General features: G+C 34.5%; 1 long non-coding RNA gene across 1 annotated transcript; it reads left to right on the top strand.

Annotated features, from left to right (window-relative positions):
* Positions 1–314: 314 nt before the first annotated feature.
* LOC109123309 (uncharacterized) lies at positions 315–1540 on the top strand. The gene is made up of 2 exons (XR_002031014.1): positions 315–345; positions 1408–1540. It is a non-coding gene; the product is annotated as an uncharacterized LOC109123309 (long non-coding RNA).
* Positions 1541–20852: the final 19312 nt, after the last annotated feature.

The following is a 20852-nucleotide window of genomic DNA, read 5'->3' as shown; positions in this document are numbered from 1 at the left end:
TTAATAAATTTTATTAGTTTCTATACTTTAGTAATTTTTTATTAACTTAACTAATCATCATGTATGTACAATTAATTATTAGTTTAAAGGAAAAAAATCGTATAGTGAAGTCGAGCTTAATGAAGTACGATCTGAGTGGGTTATGTTGGCAACTCAATTAATTCTTACCCCATGCCTAAAGGTATAAATTAACATCAACAATGCTTGATTTTCATTATTAATGAAGTCTTGAATGGACTAATTTTTTTAATTTACCATCTTATGTATGCAGATGCCCTCATTTCAATCCAGTAAGAGTTGTAGATCATATTTTGACGATTCTCATATGTTCTCATCTCATGATAAGTAATTTCTTCCTCCATAGTAATAGAAGATAATAGTTTTATACATAAACTATTTCAATATAACAAATCAAATTATTACATCATCACCAATGTTGTTACATGGAGAAGTTATGTTTGTTTTTGTTGTATGAAGAAGAAGCATGTAATTTGTGAACTCAATAAATCAAATTATTATATGATTATCATCAATGTTGTCATTATTATTGTCGTTGTTGCATAGAGAAGTTGTTGTTGTTATATGTTTGGACTAAACAATTCAAATTATTACTAATATAATTATCACCATTGATCATCAATGTTATTGTTATTGTTGTTGTTGTTGTTGTTACATGGAGAAATTGTTATTGTTGTATAGAGAAGTTGTTATTGTTGTTGGAGAGGTTGTTGGATGGAGGGATGGTAGAGAGCTTTTTTTGTGTAGGGTTAATTATTATATTTTGGTTATAATTTTGGAATTAGAAATAAAGGCAAGTTTTAGAATGGTTGTTATTATGACATTCAACCAATGATTTGTAGGTTTCTATTTCCTTGGTTTTGCTCTATTAATTTTTAGTTTAATACTTTTTTTTCCTTATGGAATGTTATTAGTCAACTAAATTTGGTAATATAGGAAAGTTGTAAGAAGAAATTAAGGCATTTGCAAGTGGTTGATATTAAATGTCTTATATTACTAGATATGATGATTTATGATTGAAACTAATTATAAACCATACCTATTGGTATCTTCATATATTTATTTATGAGAAATGAGTTTCATATGTTAGACATAGATAAAAAAAAATATTATATTACATTCCATATTGTAGAATTTATACAATTGAAAGCCTAACTTGTTCCCTTTAACTTAATAATGAACTAAAAGTCTATTAATATTTTGTAAACGAGTATCAAATTAAACAATTTTTCATCTTCATTGAAGCATAACATCTCATTAAATACCAAGTTATTCTCATTTGCACTTCTTTCATGGGCCATTTATAGATTTAAATTTAACTTTCATTGCATGTATATTAACTAATCATAATTTGTTTCTTCTATTAATTCTTTTTTTAAATGTATACAGGTAAAAGATTTCAAGTTCAGGAGTGGATATGCAACCAACAGAAATACTTTTTGCTAGAAATACTTATGGCTTCTTCTTCTTCTTCTTGTAATATTATTTTTGATAAGGAATTTAGAGACCTTGTTTTTTGGTACATGTGTACTTGTTTTATGTTGAAGTTGGAAAATATGCTTGTAAATATTTTAATACATTTACAAATTTGCATATTAATTAACTATATAGGCATTAGTTCTTTATCATGATATTATTCCCAAATTTATTCAATTTCTTTTGGAAGATGTAGTTATTAATATTGAAGTTATTGTTTCGTACTTTATAAATAATCATGTAGCCAAAATTATATATAACAGGGCATTCAAAATATATCATTTCAATAGGGGGATTTCAATATTATTATCCACAGAAGATGACACTTTTTTGAGTGTCAAAATAGACAAATGATATTTTGGACATTCCTTGGCACTAGTGTAAGTGTTAACATAGGTAGATCAACAATGATGCATTATAAAGCGTCAAAGATAATGAACATTAAAGACGGCGCTTTAAAAGTGTCAACATTGAAAATTTGGTGAAAATAATGGCACTTCAAGAATGTCATGCTTTTGGAAGGATGACACTTGGATAAGCGTCAACGTAAGTTCTTTTATAGATGACGCTTTCTAGAAGCGACATGGTTGCCTGCACCCATTCCTTGACAGAGGCGAAAAGGACGCTTTCGAGAAGCGTCATCGTATACATTTATTGACACCTAAAAAACGTCATTATTACCCTTTTTTCTTATAGTGTAGGTTCATTCTTGTGCATAAGGGCATTTGGTAATTATGCAAGATTGCCCAGGGGATAGTGAACAATATCCTTGAATTGGGCTAATTGATTAATTAGATGACCCTGTGTAATTAATTAATCAATTATGACCCATTTTGAGCTAGATTAAGTGGCCTAAGCCTTGTTGGGCTCAAGTTACTTAAGCTTAATAGGAGAACCTTATAAATATCCCTTAGGGGTTAGAATTTCCATCACTTTTTGGTGAGAGTCTTCTTCTACCTTAATAGAGAGAGAGAGAGAGAGAGAGAGAGTTACAACTTCCTCCTTTCCAAAGCCCACACTTTAGAATGTCATGATCATAGTTCAAGTCATTAAGTGGAAGATCTTGTGTATACGAGACCTTTAAACATATTCTTCACCATGAGGAATTGATATAGGAACATCCAGATCTAGATATGAGCACTATATCTCTAGATCTTTATCATAATATGGTTTTTATAGTCATATGTTTCTATTGTGATAGATTTAGAGAAGTCTAAGATAGTTTACATGCACCCTACGAAATCCAAAGATAGGGAATGGAGAAATCCGGATATTCCAAGCAAAAGTTGCATAGTTCAATTTCAAATTTAGTTTGGGCATTCCTATCACTTTTCACTATTACGACATGAATTAATGGCACCTGTAGCTTCCTTCATTTGAATTGTCTTAGCGTTAAACACATGCTTTGTCTCCTCCTCTTATTTATAGTTGTTCCTCATTTTCCTAGGATGTAGAGTTATTGGATATGGTTCCATCATACTAGCTATACAAGTATTTGTTGCAGCTTTTTAGTTTAGTAGGCCTTCCCCAAAGTTTCCTCTAACATGAGATTTCTTGCCTTCTTTGAGTAATGAGTCCAATAATCAATAACTTTACGGATAACAGCATCAGCTTCAACTATGCATGTATTATTCACAAGATAACCTTTTGCATGGTCATTCAATTCACCAAGAGGCATGAATGAAGTGAATCCCTAATCGTTCTTCAGAAAAAAGAACAAAGTTAAGAGGTTTCTTAAGAACCCCCCTTAAATACCCATGCATTGATAGTTATCCCATCTTTCTTTTGCTATGAAAACCACTCTACCACCAAGCTTTTTCCCTAAGGTGAGACCTAATGGCTTGTCAATCTCAACTTAAAATGTCTTAGTAGCTTCAGTAGTTCTTATAGTGATCTTAGGAACCCATCTCACTAAGGCAAAACTACTTTTATTGTCAGTAGCCAAAATAGAAATGAAGAAACCTTTTTTTTTTTGCGTTCTTAGCACAACACTACCAAAACATCATTCTCGTGCAATTTAACTCCCTCTAGTGCTGCTCCCTTGATTAATTAGAGTGGTGGTAGATACATTATTGAACTTTGAAACCAGGTAAGTAGCATTATACTTTTCTCAAGAACAAACTAGGTTTTTTTTAGAGGAGGATATAACATCAATATGGAAAAGCTTATTTTTTGCGTTTCCACAATCTATCTTAACCTTTGAGTTCTGGTTTCTTATGAAAGATGAATTACCATCCAGGACATTAGGCTTTAGAACATCTAAGATTGTCTCATCACCTATATCTATGTCTTCACCAATAGTAATTTTTTAGGTGAGTTCACCATTAAATTTAGGGGAATATGTGTCTAGAACAAATTTTGGACATGTTAAATCTTTATTTGTAGCAATTGTTTCAGGATTTGATACATCAATGGGGATTACACCTGCTATATCACTTTCTATAGCATGTTGAAGAGAACTAATTTCAAAAAGACCCTAAGCAGCTACAACCTTTTGTCGCTTAATTATTGGATTGCCTGTTCCAAACAATAACATTGTTATAACTTTATTAGGCCCAACTGTTGTCAGCATTATGGGCAACAATAATTTACTTTTCTAGTCCACAATGAGTTGTTGTCCTTACTCTATTTGCTTCTTACTACGTGCCAAGTGTTCAACTGGCTTCTTGGATGATGATGCCTTCTCCATATACCCTATTTTGGCATATCCCAAAATCATCAAATTCCACGAAATAACACATTTTTGTGGAATCTCATCTAACATCTTTCATGCAGTCTCCATATCACTTAATTAGCAATAAAAGCCCACTAGAGCTATCTCCACATAGATCCCATCACCACCATTGCTAAACTCGAATTTCTAAACCTGACCATGAATGAAAAGTCCTCCCATTTTATGCCCAAATCTGGCTCATGCCCTTATAGCAAAAGATAGAGGAAATGTGGTAGGACACACTACATGTCTATTATGGCATTTGAAAGCACAAATAAAGATGAAGGCATGTATAAGAAGTACACAAAATAAGGGTGAAAAAAAAAACCAAGGATGAAATATAAGAAATAGACAAAAGAAACAAAGAAGAAAAACTCAATCTAGAAAGCTACAATGAAGAGAGTTCCAAATCATGTTGTATCACAAATGTGATGACCCAAAATGAATTTAAGACATGGACTGAAATATAATCTCCCAAGTAGTATGTAGTAAATCCAAAACATATTCAAATTATTTCCAAACCAAAATTAAAGAAGCAAAAATAGATCAACAACAACTACAACAAACCAAGAATAGGCCAGGAATCTAATAAAAGCAAATGTATGGCCTTATATCAATGCTCAATCATGTAGCCCATAAGAAATAACAAGAAAAAAGGAAAAATCATATGACAATAAAGAAGAACAATGAATCTGCAATAGTCATACCCGAGAGTGTTCCTCTCCAACAAGGTTTACTGGGCTTCTAGTAGGTTTCTCATTTCTTTAGCTGAAAAGCCACCAAGCTATTTTTCTCTTCACTAAACTCGAGAACCCAACTAAACTCTTCTTATTCTTCTCTAGTTTTCCTTTTCCACTAGCTAGAGAACTGATTCTTCTACTTTTGCATATTCTTCAATCATTTCTTTTATAGCTGAGAATTTTCCCCTCAAGCTCCCTTTGTAACTCTCAAAGGATGCTCATCTCTTCTATTATCTTTCTTCTCAAGCCTCATTTTCTCTGATTTTTTTTTCCTCACAACTCTAAGCTTACCCTTCAAAGAGCTAGTTGCAACTCCCTAACTGTCCACCCGCCAGAAACCTCTCATCTTCTACAGAAAAAGGTTTTTCCCTACCACCTCTTTCTCTACCCACATTTGAAAAAACATGTTTCCTAACAGTACCCCCTTAAAAACATGTTGTTTCCTTGTAGAAATGTCTTCTCCAAAACATGAGAAATGATGCCTCTCACAAAAAGACAAAGGGTCTTTAAAAGAGAAATGGACGGCTGGGATGAGAACACATGTCCTCATCCTAACCAAGATGCCCGAAAGGGTTCAAAAACTTTAAAAAAGTCTCATAAAGCTCAGCCCAAAATAAAAACTAGACCTAAGGGGCCTTGACCGAACTTCTCTATTGTACCAAAATACTTAGCCTTTTTACGTAGCAACTTAGGTAAAGAAAAACTAGAGAAAGAGTCACTACAACTTTTGTAGTACTCCGGGTATCATCCTTAAGGATTGGCTTATGGAAATTGTCAATACTAGAATAAATGAATTGCTTTTGTTTAAATCCTAAAGTCAAAATGTGAATAATGTGAAATTAAGTAAAAGAAATTAAATTAATAACAAAATGAATATTGATTTTAAATTCAATTGATTCAAGTTTGGGGTTTTCCACAATCCAACTTAGGGTATAGAAATTAGAGAAAACAAGGGTCTTTTAAGTGATATGATCTTAGGGTTTTGGGATCTTTGGCCGCTCGCGATCAAGTTGAGTTCTATAACTCAAAATTGCATCCGAAAGCTAATTTTTCCTTTTTAAAACAGATTCCTAAAACCATCAAATGAATGAGATTAATTACTAGTTTAAGATTTGACTTTTTAACCTTTCCTACTCCTTATAGTTTTGTTTAGGGGTAAATAACGATAGGAAAGACGAGGATAGCTAATGATCAAGAATTACCAAGAATCACTAGTATCAGGTAATAACCTATCGTATCATTCCCTAAACGAACTCACAAGGATAGGATAAAAAAAATTGATAAATTGTCACCCAATCAATAATTAATCTCATTGTTATAATAATTTACCCATTGTCCCTATAGGTTTCCTAGCCCTTAGGTTTTTATGCTTCAAGCCCCAAGTTGGCTCTTAGCCTCTCATGGGGATGATGTCACATTCACAATCCATAATAGGGTAAAAATTCATAATTTGAATCAAAAGAAACTAAAAACAATATATTTAATAAAGAAGAAAAAGAAAACAAACCAAAGTTCTCATCTTTTTCCACCTCTAATGTCAAAAACTCCGGAAAAGAAATCCAAGATCCCTAAAACCTAGAATTGAGAGAGGTTATATAATATCATCAATTACCTAACATGTGGCACACTCTCATTGGCCACTTATTACAAAATAATTTCCTAAAAATGATTAAAAAAATAGAAAACTTGTGATTTCTAGTTGTGTGGGGTCCACTTAGGGTGGATGAAGTGCCTTAAACGCAATTCCCGAGGTACAGGAGGCGAAACATCAAAGTGGCAGTAGGTGAATTCGAAATTGGTGTCATTTCAAAGTGGCTTTCGAATTCATAAGTTGAATAGATGCAATTCCCAAGGTAGAGGAGGCGAAACTTCAAAGTGGCATTGGGTGAATTTGAAATTGGTGTCATTTCGAAGTGGATTTCAATTCATAAGTTGAATTTCGAAATCATAAGTTGAATTTCAAAATCATTTCGAAATGACCTTCCAACTTGCAGCAGTTATTTTCAAATGGTCATAACTTCTTCATTTCAGCTCTAATTTGCACACTGTTTGAAGCGTTGGACTCCTGACTTCCTGAGCTTTGAAACGATATATAGTATGTATATAATAGACTCTATAAAGTCCTCTAAATTTTTCCTCAAAGTCAGAATTTATAATGCCATCAGATTTTTGAGTTCTAAATTTCCATGCAACTGAATCTTGCTTCATGTCTCATTTCCCATGTTTGCTTGCCTTCTTTATTACTCCATAATGGTCATTTCTCATCTTCCAAATGCATTATATCCTCGTCTTGCCTTTTCTTACGGTCCATGAGTCTTGACTCACTTATTTCCTCATTTAGCCCTTTCTTGGTCTTTCAAAATCTAAAGTGATTCAACTTGCACCATTTTCTTCCCTTGAACTTGAGATAAGTCTCCAAAGTACAAATTAAACTCATGGCTAGGGAATTAGCATTGATTTAGGTCAAGTTGGGTGATTTGAATGTCTTTTGGTGGTCAAATCATATAGAATATGTGCCATTAGAGCACATATTTTGGCTCCAATCATCCACCTCAACCTAAACTTTGCTAGTTCCTAGCAAATGAAAAGAGTAAAAAAAAGAATGAAAAATATGTAATGAGATTCATGAAACCATAATAAATCAACATAACATGTTTCACACACAAGATACCCAAATAGACAAATTTCCTAAAAGTGAGCAAGATGACACAAGATATGCAATTTCTTAGTTTTCTCACCTTATCTTCGTATACATAAATGTGCATCCATGTTTAGCATTCCTCTTAGTGCTCTTGATTTTCCCTTGATTGATTCTTTCCACCTAAACCTCATGTGCTTAATTTTGGTGTCCCCTCATAGTATTTTTCTTAAGACTTTTCTTAAACTCAAATTTCATCATTCTTTAAGTTAAAGAGGGAGGAAAATTTATTTTAATTTTTCTTTCTTAGTTTAGGAAATCTCCTTCTATATGGCTTAATAGGGATCCACCGGAAACCCCTGGGTTTTCACCCAAGTTACCAGGTATTGAGGACCTTTATAGGCCACTTACCCCTCAGGTATCACCCTGGCTCAAGGTAGAACAAGGTTGGATTTCCCAAACATTTATTTATTTTTTTTATTTTTTTATTTCAAAACTAAGTTTAGCTTATGTAACGAGCAAGATATCGATGACTCCTAACCAATTGGTTTTAGGCACTAGGGCTTGAAGACACAAGGCCATTACCCCCTCAAATAATTGCTTAAGCTTAAATAAGTCCTTTTCAATTTTTTTTTTCATTTCCTCATTTTATTGCTTAAGAACAACTCCCTTTAAGCTAAAGAAATTATCTTAATCAAGATACCATAAGGGTACACGTGCTTTGTGTGTGCTTTGAGTCTTAAATAGAAAATAACCATCAAAGAAAACTTGAAGGTATTATAAGGATTCAACCTAACTATTTTTGCACTTAAAGGTATATAAAGATAAGGTAAGTGAACTAATACTTTTGCCCTAATGGTATTTTTTTCTCAAATTCTAAAGAAATAATACTACTTAAAGCATTCTCATGCAAAATAAACCATGAGTTACCAAGGCAAATCAAGAATCTCATTAACTAACCAAAGATAACATGCAAACTTTTGAAAAAAATTAGGGCTAATAGGCCCTCCCTCCTCAACCTAAATTACACATTGTCCCCAATGTGTAGGATAATGGGTCAAAAGAAAGGAAGAAGGAATCTGTTACCTCGAGATCATCGAGTGAGAAGTTTGTTATGAGGACTTCATATAAACTGTAGGAGCTTTGTGACCTTGAACACATGTGAGCTTACCTTTTCACTCCCTTGAAGTTGGCATTTACCTATATCACTCGCATGTTTGCAAGATAAGTTGTTACAACTCATAAACTCATTAGTAAGTTAAAAACAACTAATTTTTTTTTTAAAAAATGCTAACCATATTGCTAATGACTAATTGAAAATGCAAAACTAAATAAAGGAAAATAAATAAATAAAATAAAACAAAATAAAGGAGAAATTAAATAAATAAAAGTTTTACCTAAATCTAATTTTTATCTACTAGATTTTCAGAAAATACTTCAACCCTTTTGAACATCCCCATCAAGAAAATAGAGATTCTCCTCTTGTGTCTCAAATCTTTCAATAAAATGCTTTAAGCGCTAACCATTAACTTTGAATTCATTACCAGACCTCGAATTTCGAATGGTCATGGTGCCATAAGGGCCATTCCACCTTGATTTAAGCTTTCCTAGAAAAATGTGAAGCTTGGAGTCGTACAACAACACCTTTTCACCTTGCTTGAACTCCCTTCGTAAAATAAGCTTGTCATGGTAGAATTTGTGTTTTTCCCTTGCATTACGTAAGCATTCATAACTCTTATTTCGATATGCCTCAAGTTCATTCAGATCATATTTCCTTTTAGCTCCAACTTGATCCGAATCAAAGTTCATCTTCTTTATAGCCCAATATGCACGATGTTCGAGCTCTACAGGAAAATGACATGCTTTAACATAAATAGTACAATACGGTGACATGCCAAGGACAGTCTTATAAGCTGTCCTATATGCCCAAAGTGCATCACTCAATTTGGTAGACCAATCTTTTCTTGTAGTATTGACTACTTTGGTGAGGATTCTCTTAGTTTCCTGATTTGCTAGCTCAGCGTGCCCATTCGTTTGAGGGTGATATGGGGTGGACAGTTTATGCCTCACTCCATATTTCCACAAAAGAGTGGAAAAGGGCTTATTACAAAAGTGTGAACCTCCATCATTAATGATTGCTTTTGGAATGCCAAACCCAGAGAAAATATTCTATTTTAAAAATTTGAGCACCACTTTGTGATAATTGCTCTTGCATGCCACTGCTTCTACCCATTTAGAGACATAATCCAATCTCACCAAAATATAGAGATTACTAAAAGAATGAGGGAATGGTCCCATAAAGTCAAGGCCCCAACAATCAAAGACCTCAACAACACAAATATAATTTTGAGGCATTTGATACCTTGTGTTGATTTTCCCCAGTTGTTGACATTGTGGACAACTTTTACAGTGAGTGTTACAATCCTTGAACATAGTTGGCCAATAGAATCCACTCTGTAGAATTTTTGCTGAAGTCTTCTTTGAAGCAAAATGACCTCCACAAGCTCCTTCATGGCACATTCACAATATGTCTTGTTGCTCATCCTCTAGAACACATCTCTGCATAATTTGTTATGGGCAAAACTTATACAAATGTGGATCATCCCAAGCATAGTGTTTTGCCAGCAAAAGAAAATACTTTTTCATTTCCATGTTCCATTCTGAGGGAAGCTCTCTGGTTGCCAACTAATTGACTATATTTGCTAACCAAGGCAACTTCTCCATTGTACAAAGTGCATCATCAGGAACTCATCATTAATTTGTGCTTCCTCGAAATGTGACTCTACTTTAACTCAGGAGAGATGACCATCAATCACATTCTTTATCCCTTGCTTATCCTTGATTTGAATGTTAAATTCTTGAAGAAGAAAGATCCATCTAATAAGTCTTGCTTTGGCATCATTTTTGTTGAGTAGATATTTTAAGGTCGAATGATCAGTAAAAATTACTATTGAAGTTCCCAAAAGGTAGTTCCTGAATTTATCAAGTGCGAACACCACCACAAGGAGCTCCTTTTTAGTAGTTGTGTAATTCTTCTGAGCATCATTGATGGTTTTACTAGCATAATACACCACATATGGTTTTCCATCCTCTCTTTAACCTAATACAACTCCCACTGCATAGTCACTGGCATCACACATCAACTCAAATGGAAGAGACCAATTAGGAGGTCTCACAATTGATGCATTAGTGAGGAGTGACTTTAACCTCTCAAAAGCTTCTTAGCATGCTTTAGTCCATATGAATTCTGCATCCTTAAGTAGTAAAGCACAAAGAGGTTGAGAGATTTTTGAGAAGTCCTATATGAACCTTCTATAAAAACCTGCATGCCCCAAAAATTCTCTCACCTCTTTAACAGTAATAGGCGAAGGTAGCTTTGAGATGAGCTCAATTTTTGTTGGATCTACCTGAATGCCCTCTTTAGAGATGAAATGACCAAGTACTACCCCTGAGGTTGCCATGAAGTGACACTTCTCCCAATTTAGAACCAAGTCTTTCTCAATGCACATTTTCAAAACTTTTTTCAAATTTAAGAGACAATCATCAAAGGTTTTCCCATGAATAGTCAGATAATCCATGAAAACCTCCATGATTGTCTTTACTATGTCACTGAAGATACTAAGCATACACCTTTAAAATGTAGCCGACGCATTACAAAGACCAAAAGGCATGCACCTATAAGCATAGGTGCCAAATGGGCATGTGAATATGGTTTTCTCCTGATCCTCCAATGCAATGGCAATTTGAAAATAGCCTGAATAGCCATCCAAGAAGCAATAATAGTCATGACCAGCGACCCTCTCCAAAACTTGATCTAAGAAAGGTAAAGGAAAATGATTTTTTTTGGTGACTGCATTCAACTTCCTAAAATCAATGCATACTCGCCAACCTGTAGTCAACCTTGTAGGAATGAACTCTCCTTCATCATTCTTCACCACAGTTATCCTGCTTTTCTTAGGTACTACTTGGGTGGGGCTCACCCAACTACTGTTAGAGATAGGATAAATAATATATGCATCTAAAAGCTTCAATACCTCATTTCTGACTACATCTTGCATAAGGGGATTTAGCCGTCTTTGTGGTTGCCTTATTGGTTTTGCATTCTCTTCCAAATAAATATGATGTGTGCAAATCAATGGATTTATCCCTTTCAAATCTGAAATATACCAACCAATCGCTCTTTTATTCTCTTTAAGCACCTTCAAAAGTTTGATTCCTTGCTCTTCAGTTAATGTAGTTGAAATGACCACATGTTTTTCTTCATTTGCCTCTAAATAAACATACTTTAAACCTTGTGGTAAGGGCTTTAACTCTGGTTTGATGATCTCAACCTCTTCCTTTTTGCTTTCTTCATCATTCTCAACACTGTTCAAAGATTGAATGGTACATTCTTTCTTTTCACTTTATAGCAACTTCAACACATTCTTCATTAACGATTGTAGAGAAAAAATCATCTATATTTTCTTCCATTAACTTCTCTATGTGTTCTTGCACCAAGGCCTCTATAAGGCAGGCTTCTTCATTCTCCACATCATCATGGTTCATTGGTTGCTTGCATAAATTGAAGACATTCATTTCCACTGTCATGTTTCCAAAAGATAGTTGCATCAATCCATTTCGACAGTTAATGAGAGGATTGGTTGTAGTAAGGAAAGGTCTCCCAAAAATAATTGGAACGGAATTCACACCCTTTTCAACGGTTCTATATCTAACACCACAAAGTCCATTGGGTAGTAGAACTTTTCAACTTGCACCAAGACATCTTCGACTACTCCTCTGGGTACTTTAATCGAACAGTCTGCTAAAGAGAGTGTAATGGTAGTAGCCTTAAGCTCTCCCAATCCCAATTGCTTATAGATTGAATATGGAAGCAAATTTACACTAGCTCCCAAATCTAACAAAGCCCTTTCCACGTATGAGTCTCCAATCTAGATTGAGATGGTAGACAACCTGGATCTTTATACTTCACCATTGCCTTATTCTCAATGATGGCACCGACTTGCTTGGTGAGGAATGCTTTTTTGCTTAATTTAATTCTTCTCTTCACACTGCATAAGTTTTTGAGGAACTTTGCATAAGCAGGCACTTGCTTGATCATATCAAGGAGTGGAATGTTGATCTTCACTTGCTTCAAAACTTCCAAAATCTCCAAAGTTTTATCCCCCACTTTATGTCTCTGCATAGCTGAAGGGAAAGGCAAATTGGAAACACTCATTTTATCTTTGCCCACAATGACTTCCTCATACATTTCATACTCTTGCTCATTTCTAGTAGTTTTTTCCACAGTTGGTTAATCTCTAGTAGGAATATCTTCACTTATAGGTAACTTGGGCCCTTCATATTCTTTCCCATTTCTAAGTGTGATAACTGCATTGCAATCTTCCTTTTGTACTTCAGAAACTTCATTTACTCCCCTCAGATTTTTCTGTGGTTGAGTTGGGAACTTTCCTTTCTCTTGAGATAAACCTACAGCAAGTTGGCTCAAAGTAGTTCGTATATCTGCTAGTTCTTGAGATGTTTGAGCATTTATCCTATTTTGATCATCATTACGTTTGTCTTGCTTCTGTATAAACTCTCTCATCATATCTTCCAGGCTAGAGTTAGATGATGAGGTTTGATGTTCCTGTTGAAAATTATGAGATGGCATACCTTGTGGTTGAAAACCTTGCTGCCCATTAGTCTGATTACCTTGAAATTGGTTTCCTTGCTGCTGAAACTGGCCATTGTTACCTCATCTCCATGATAGATTTGGATGATTCCTCCAACCCGGATTATAAGTGTTGGAATATGGAGAATTGCTAGAATATTACTTGTATGTCCCTAAGGCATTGGCTTGATCTGTAAACATGTCTTGCATTACAGGTAGAGTGGGACAAGATTACACACCATGTTCCGTAGACTTACATATCAAGCACAATTGAGTTACCCTCTCATTGACTATTTGTACCTCTTGAACTCCCTTGGCTTCCAAATCATCCAGCCTTCTCATAATGGTTGCAAACTTTGCTTGCACATCTAAACCCTCTGGTAAGGTATACACTCCACTAGCTCTTGCCCTGTTCACTGTTCTATCTCTAGATGGTTCCTTGAAAATTGGTTCTTCCCAACTTCTAGATACCTCGACAACATAATCAAGGAATTGAAATGCTTCATCGGGGTTGTTATTCATGAAATCTCATCCACACATAGTTTCGAGAAGTTGTTTCATTGGTGGTGACATGCCTTCATAGAAATATGATACTAGCATCCAGTTGTCAAATCCATGATGGGGGCATGCTGCAACAATCTCCCTGAATTTTTCCCAACATGCAAAAAAATTCTCATCCTCCATAGCCTTGAAATTCGAGATCTCCTTTTTCAATGCACTGGTTCTATGTGTTGGAAAGAATTTCTACAAAAACACTGATTGTAGATTACCCCAATTTCTGATACTATAGGGTCTAAGACTATTTAACCAAGTCTTAGCTTTATCCTTCAATGACAAGGGGAATAGCTTCATGCAAAAGATCTCCAAAGGAGTGTTGGCTTCTCAAAAAATTGAAACGTTGTCCTCATATTCCTTGATGTGAGAGTATGGATTTTCATTTTCTGTCCCCCTAAAAATGGGTAGTTGAGACACCACTTGAGGCCGAATGGTAACATGATCATGATTTGGAGGTAGCATAAAACACGATGGTGTGCTCAACCTGGGAGGATTTAGAAGCTCTCTCATAGTTCTTTGGCCTTGCATAGGTGGTCGTAGCCTGTTGTTATTACTATTGAATTCTTCAATGTCCTCCATATTTGGTTGAGATTCCTCAGTTGTTCTTTGAAGTGTACTTGAAAGATCTCTTTCCCAACCAAGCATAAAACAGAAGAAAAATATATATAAAGATAAAAAAAATAAAAGAACTAAAACAAAGAAATCCACTATATCCTAATTATGATGATTGCCAATCCCGACAACGACGTCAATTTCTTGATCGAACTTCTCTATTGTACCAAGATACTTAGCCTTTTTACGTAACAACTGGTCAAGAAAAACTAGAGAAAGAGTCACTATAACTTTTGTAGTACTTCGGGTATCGTCCTTAAGGATTGGCTTATGGAAATTGTCAATACTAGAATAAATGAATTACTTTTGTTTAAATCCTAAAGTGAAAATCAAAATGTGAATAATGTGAAACTAAGTAAAAGAAATTAAATTAATAACAAAATGAATATTGATTTTAAATTCAATTGATTCAAGTTTGGGGTTTTCCACAATCCAACCTAGGGTATAAAAATTAGAGAAACCAAGGGTCTTTTAAGTGATATGATCTTAGGGTTTTGGGATCTTTGGCCGCTCGCGATCAAGTTGAGCTCTATAACTCAAAATTGCATCTGAAATTAATTTTTCCTTTTTAAAACAGATTCCTAAAACCATTAAATGAATGAGATTGATTACTAGTTTAAGATTTGGCTTTTTAACCCTTCCTACTCCTTATAGCTTTGTTTAGGGGCAAATAATGATAGGGAAGACAAGGATAGCTAATGATCATGAATTACCAAGAATCACTAGTATCAAGTAATAACCTACCGTATCATTCCTTAAACGAACTCACAAGGATAGGATAAAAAAAATTGATAAATTGTTACCCAACCAATAATTAATCTCATTGTTATAATAATTTACCCATTGTCCCTATAGGTTTCCTAGCCCTTAGGTTTTCATGCTTCAAGCCCCAAGTTGGCTCTTAGCCTTTCATGGGGGTGATGTCACATTCACAATCCATAATAGGGTAAAAATCCATAATATGAATCAAAAAAAACTAAAAACAATATATTTAATAAAGAAAAAAAAGAAAACAAACCAAAGTTCTCGTCTTCTTCCACCTCCAATGTCAAAAACTCTGGAAAAGAAATCCAAGATCCCTAAAACCTAGAATTGAGAGAGTTTATATAATATCATCAATTACCTAACATATGACACACTCTCATTGGCCACTTATTACAAAATAATTTCCTAAAAATGATTAAAAAAATAAAAAAATTGTGATTTCTAGTTGTGTGGGGTCCACTTATGGCAGATGAAGTGCCCTAGATGCAATTCCCGAGGTAGAGGAGGTGAAACATCAAAGTGGCAGTGGGTGAATTCAAAATTGGTGTCATTTCGAAGTGGATTTCGAATTCATAAGTTGAATAGATTCAATTCCCAAGGTAGAGGAGGCAGAACAGCAAAGTGGCAGTGGGTGAATTCGAAATTAGTGTCATTTCAAAGTGGATTTCGAATTCATAAGTTGAATTTCGAAATCATGAGTTGGATTTCAAAATCATTTCGAAATGACCCTCCAACTTGGTGCAGTTGTTTTCAAATGGCTATAACTTCTTCATTTCAGCTCCAATTTTCACACCATATAAAGCGTTGGACTCCTAACTTCCCAAGCTTCAAAACGATATATAGTATGTATATAATGGACTCCACAAAGTCCTCTAAATTTGTCCTCAAAGTTAGAATATATAATGCCATCAGATTTTTGAGTTCTAAATTTCCATGCAATTGAATCTTGCTTCATGCCTCATTTCCCATGTTTTCTTGCCTTCTTTCCTACTCCATAATGGTCATTTCTCATCTTCCAAATGCATTTTATCCTCGTCTTGCCTTTCCTTACGGTTTATGAGTCTTGACTCACTTATTTCCTCATTTAGCCATTTCTTGATCTTTCAAAATCTAAAGTGATTCAACTTGCACCATTTTCTTCCCTTGAACCTGAGATAAGTCTCCAAAGTACAAACTAAAATCATGACTAGGGCCTTAGCATTAATTTAGGTCAAGTTGGGTGATTTGAATGTCTTTTGGTGCACAAATCATATAAAATATGTGCCATTAGAGCACATATTTTGGCTTCAATCAGACCTCCAATAATCAAGCTAGAACTCGAAATAACCCTCTAATGGTCTCCACAATATAGCTCAAAAAATAATAATAAGTTGAGCAAAACATAGGCCAACTAGGGACACGATGAATAACTAAGCAAAGGGGTCCTAAACATGTGCTATAAAATGAGCATAGAGTAAAAAAGATAATAAAAATAAAAATGTAAGTGCTAGGGGACAAAATGAAGGATCTACTATGATTTTCCACCAAGACTAGATGTCCTTGAAGGACCAAATAAATCCATATGCAAAATTTCTAAAGGTTTAGATGTCAAAATGAATTTTTTATTTTTAAAAGAGTTATTTATTTGCTTTCCCACTTGGCATGCTTCACAAACTTTGTCATTTTGAAAATTGACTTTGAGAAGGCCTCTAAGAAGTTCATTTCTATTTAGTTGTGAAAAGAGGTCCATGTTAGCATATCCCAACCTCCTATGCCATAACCAACTTTCATCATGGATGCTTGAAAAACATTTTTCATGGTCATCATATTTTGAAATATTGATTGTGTTAACATTGTCACTTCTATGGCCTATGATTTAATGATACAATAAGAAGCTTCAAAAATCACTTTAAATCCTTGTCACTTAGTTGACTAATACTCAAAAAATATTGTTTTAAACCATCAATTAGTAACACATTTTCAATAAGAGGAAGTGTTATTACTAATGTTTCCTTGTCTAATGATCTTTCCTTTAGCATTGTCTTAAAAGGTAACATAGCCTCCCTTCTTGTTCTTTGTGAGAAATACAAACTTTGATTCATCTTCGATTATGTGTTTTGAGCATCCACTATCCAAGAACCATTTATCCTTCTTTAAGCCCTATAAACACAACTCAGGTAGATTTAGGTACCCATATCATTTTGGGTCCTTGAGGGTTAGTGACCTTAGACTTTTCAACCCAAACCCTCTTGGCTTTTGAAATTGAAGCCTTTTGAAAACCATTTCTAAGTAAGCAAGTAACTGATGTGTCTTTCTCTTCCAAAAAAGTTGCAAGTGGTGGAAAGACTTGTACTTGTGGATTCTTTTACAAAATAGTAGTTGAAATATTTTTGGCTCTTTAAAGACATGAATTCTAGACCTTTCTTATCAAAGATACATTTTTCCACAAGTGACATTGTTAACATTATTCAAGGATGACACTTCTTAAACGTCATTGAAAGCATAAATAAAAGATGGCGCTTCCAAGAAGTGTCATTATTGATTGTAACATATAATGACAGGAGAGAAGATGATGTTTTAGGGAAGTGTCATTTTTTGCCTTTCTCTATGCTTAAAAAGCGTCATTGTTTCACATTTTTCTTATAGTGTTTGGTTTGGTCTAAATGAATTTTCTCTACTCCAATTTGAAATTTCTTTCTAGTTTGGTTTCCTTAGTTTTATTTGCTCAATTTTAGCTTGTAGCATTTAAGCACATAGACTCGTAAACAACCAACCTCCTTTAGGCAAGGTTTGAATATGTAACCTCCTAGGAAACAAGACTTGATATCATGTTGGACAACCAATTTATCTAAATGGTTCAAACTATAGGATTTGGGTGTATAATGTATATCGTGTTCTTTGACAAAAAGAAAAAACATAAGATACACTTACACAAAAGTGGGGTTTGGTCACAATTAACCATCCCAATGGAGCTCGCCCAATAAAAAAAATAAAAATTAAGGCCATGAAACATATGTGACAATAATCATAGATTAAAGGAAGATTCCAAGAATATCCAAGGCTTCACAACATCTTCAACCCAATATTCCCAAGGATTTGCCATCACAAAAACCAGCATACTATCATACAAAATTGACTATTATTCTACACCAAATAAGACTGCATGTGGAAATGTTAAAGCTCCTTCTGCAATAAATCAGTCAACTACACTATCCCTGTGTTGATAAAAAATGTTGTGAAATTCACATTGAGTTCACTCTTCATCATGTGTTCACACATTAATGAAAAAATGAAAGGAAAGGAAATTAAGGAAAGGATTCCCAGAACTGAAGTAGAGACATCTAAAGAAGAGCTAGTAATTTTAACCTCAAGTTGAAGTTGAAATCAATTGATATCCATTGATGCTTGGCAAGAAAGAATGCATGCATGTACCCCTCAAGGATCCTAAATCCTTGTCTATGGGGTGCCTTAAGCATATCGCTCAAGGAGATGAACCAAGTTGTTGACAAAAATCAAGAAAACTACAAGTTCAAAGTTGATCAAGAAAGCCAAGATCTTTGAAAATGGACAACAGGAATGCTAGATACTAAAGTGTGAACATTATCCTAAAAGCTTGGTTGTATAGAATGGCAAACTATGACCAACTTCGTGGTGGGATCGATCATCTTGTACTTTCTTGTATTCAACCGTAAGTCTAATTTGTTTTTAAAATTAATTGAAACCAATTTGGATTTAATGTTAAAAATATATTAAATGCATTTAGAATTAATTTGACCATAACATAAAAACAATGAATTACTTTAATAGAATCTAATATAAAAAATTTATCAAATATCAAACAATTATATATAAGTTTTAAAATATTGGTTTGGTTTGGTTTTTATCGGTTAGGAGACAAGAAAATCGAAAACTAAACCAATAAGACTGGTTTTCAAAATTCTCAAATCAAATAGACCTTTTTTATTTTTGAAAACTGAACTAATATGATCGGTTTTGGTTGGTTTGGATCGATTTGTCGGCCTCTACTATCGAGTTCCACAATCTTGTCGGCTCAGTTTAGGGTAAATGTAGATAGAGGAAATCACATTAAGAGACTCTTGTTCAAAGGTAATTTGTTGAGAACAAGCCTATCACTCAATGCAAGTTCTCAAATAGTGTAGAAACAAATGGGGCCACTCACTAGAAAATGTCGGAACATATTCTCTAGAAACAAGGATAAATTGATATAGAATAAGCATATGCCCTCCACATCTAATAAAAAGGATCTAATTTGCCCATATTGGAGGTCTAATCGGAAAATTTCTCAGTTAAATAATGCTTAATGTATCTTTGTGTTCTGTCACAATCTCATTTTCAAATAAACTTAGGAATATTTAAGCAGAATGGGCCCTGCAAACTTTGTAAAAACAACTTTGGCTTAGGCTTACTGTTTGTACAAAAACAGATCCACAAGGAAAAATTTCATAAACATGATGCAACTCATTTTAGTTTGTAGAACCATCATCAACATGATGCAACTCTTTACAAATAAAGGCTTTACTAAACTACCCACTTAGTAGTCAACACCCTCATACTAATAATATTGGAGGGCACACACTCACTTCTCGGACCCACAAGAAAAAGTAATACATATGAATTAATTTAAGAGCTTTCCTCATCCTCTTTCGAATGAAATCATGTAGGAACTCTAAGGGCTTATTGCTATGAATGTTAAAGACTGTCAAAAGCCATCCTAAGGCATGACATGGCTCAGATGAAAGATCTTATTGCTACAACTTCAAAGTTGATGATATATACCTACCAAGAGCTACAATCTTGTTGGCTCAAACTTACCTACCAAGTGCTACAATCTTGTTGGCTCAGTTTGAGGGAAATGTAGGCTGGGGAAACGACATTAGCAAACTCCTGTTCAGAGGTAATTTGTTGAGAACAAGCCCATCATTCAGTACAATGGAAAGTTTCATCCAACATCTATCTCAGTTCAGGTTCTCAAACAGTGTAGAAACAACTAGGGCAGTCACTAAAAATGTCCCAACATACTTCTATAGAAACAGATTAGGGGTAAATTGATATAGAATCAGCATATGCCCTCCACACCCAACAAAAAGGAGCTGAGTTGACCATATTGTAGGTCCAATCTAATCGGGAATTTTCTCAGTTAAATAATGCCTACTGTATCTTTGTGTTCTGTCAATCTCTTTTTTGAATGAACTTAGGAATATTAAAAAGGATGGAGACTTACTGTTTGTACAAAACAGATCCACAAGGAAGGATTCCATGAACATGATGATGGCAGATGCAACTCTTCCTTTGGCTTTACTAAACTACCCACTTAGCAGTCACCGCCCCATGCTAATAATATTGGAGGGCACGCTCTCACTTCTCAGACCCACAAGCAAAAGTAATACAAATGAATTAATTTAAGAGCTTTCCTCAACTCTTTTCAGATGAAATCGTGCTAGGAACTCCACGGGCCGACTGCTATGAATGGTAGGACTGTCAAAAAGCCGTCCTAAGACATAACATGGCTCAGATGAAAGATGTTATTGCTACAAAGCTAGTCTTGAGGAATGTTCCCATTGAATTATTGCTTAATTTATTTCCGTGCCCCACATGTGTCTCACTCTGTTGCAACAACAAAAAGATAACAAGTAGATCAAACGGACATGGCCCTCCAAAATCCAAAAATATACCTTATAAGCCAAAAAA

The sequence above is a fragment of the Vitis vinifera genome, chromosome 10 (assembly GCF_030704535.1).
Source record: "Vitis vinifera cultivar Pinot Noir 40024 chromosome 10, ASM3070453v1".
Classification (NCBI taxonomy): domain Eukaryota; kingdom Viridiplantae; phylum Streptophyta; class Magnoliopsida; order Vitales; family Vitaceae; genus Vitis; species Vitis vinifera.
Note: the sequence above shows the minus strand (reverse complement) of the source record. Positions and strands in the feature narration are given on the sequence as shown.